Here is a 1,884-nt window from a genome sequence, read left to right on the forward strand (position 1 = left end):
GTGTCCAATTCCCCCCATTTCGCCTCAGGATCCCAAGCCATACGCGCCCTAAACTCTTCATCATATTGCGCCCATGCAAAGTCATTCCTTGTGATTTGCGCTTTACGAATCACATCCATGTACTTAAACAGTGAAACACAGCGCTCAGGGAACTTCTCACAGTATACACTGGCATATATCAAAAAGGCCGTTGTCCAATTTTCGATGGTCAAAGGGACTTTAGGGCGCTTAGCTAATTCGTACTCCTCCTCTTTGGAACCCTCTTTAGCACGCACCTCCCTATGCAATAACTTTAAAAGTTCCACATACTCACCATTCCATATTTTTTCCTTAGTGCTCAACATTAAATGAGCCCCCAATGACTTAGTGACGCCCATATAGGGCAACTTTTTAATTTTCAGCTCTTTACTATGTAAAACCTTTCCCGTTTCCACCCCGCCTGTAGAAGTCCCACTGTCGACCTTAGCAGCCACCCCCGTATCAACCCCCTCAGTACCCACACTGTGATCCTTCACATAGCGACCCTTGTATAACCTACCGTCAGACCCCTTAGAAACTACATCCTCCCCAATCCCAACAGATACCATTTTAGCCCGAGGCACCACAATCTCACCTGGACGTAACAAAGGTGGCCGACTCGGCTCCGCTCTCCATGCCACATGTGAAACATCATCGGCCGTCCGAGGAGCCCTCACCGAGGGGCCGAGCACTCGTGGTCTGGACAACTCCGCATGACTCTGCACCACCGGTGCCTGTAACGAACTACAAGAGACATGAGAATGCCCCCCCCCCAGACGCCACGTCCCGCAATTCACCCTCCTCCGGGCTATCCTCATCATAATCCAGAATTAACGACTCCTCTAACTGGGGAGGAGCATGTAACACCACATTCTCTTGAACCTTTTCCAATGTATGTGAACGTCCACGGGCCTTACCAACCCTTAACTGTGACCGTGGCGGGGAGGCCGACTGTACTCGCCGGTACCCTCCTCCACTATTACCAACCACAAAACCTTTGTCAATGGGCAAAACCAAATTATGACCTTGAAGAACTTGAGGCACCAGAGAAGTCGTGCCGGACCTGCTCCTATGCACAGCGCTGTAATCCCTCGATGAGGCCAGTAAGGTCGCGCTTGACCTCCTTACACTGCCTGTGGTGACTTCCCTCGTTGGGGCCACCGAGGTCGCACTGAACCTGCTTGTGGTAGCCACAACGGGATCCCTCGATGGTACGGGACGTGCCGCGCAAGGCTCCACCCTCCCTTCACCTTGGCGCGACTGGGCTGCATGCCGCCCTACCAAGTCCGCTGCTCCAGACCGCTCTCTAACCTGCAAAGAAAAAGGCCGGACTGATGTGCCGGGTCCCTCACTACATAAAACACCAGAAGCTGAAGACAATTCACCTGTTGCCCTACTAAAACCCTGACCACTCTCCCGGAAAACAACTGAACCAACAGGGTCTTTCCCTTTAAGAACAGCCCTCAACTGAGGGGGAGAGGGGGAAGGGCCGCACACCTCCTCATCAGTACTACAATCCAACAACTCTTGAAGAAACGTCGACGCCGGGCCCTGTACCTGTGAACCCTGAACCACACTCTCCTCCAAAGCACCTGAAACCCTACCCTTCCCTCCTACCTGTAAACCAGGAAAAGTCACCGCACCAGACATTGCAACCAGACCCCCATGACCCCCCCCCCCTCTTCTGAAAGTTAGCAGCGTCCCTCAGCCCTTCCTCCCAAGATGGAAAAATATCCAGACCCCCCCCCAGGACCGAACCCGAACCCCCGAGGGAGGCTCACTAAACTGACCCCTTACAGAAGAAGACCCCTCCACACCCTTGTCCACTGCCCTAGGAACAGAAGGAACCTGTGAAAATAGCAACGC

Source organism: Lissotriton helveticus, chromosome 4_1 (genome assembly GCF_964261635.1).
Source record: "Lissotriton helveticus chromosome 4_1, aLisHel1.1, whole genome shotgun sequence".
In the NCBI taxonomy this organism is placed as follows: domain Eukaryota; kingdom Metazoa; phylum Chordata; class Amphibia; order Caudata; family Salamandridae; genus Lissotriton; species Lissotriton helveticus.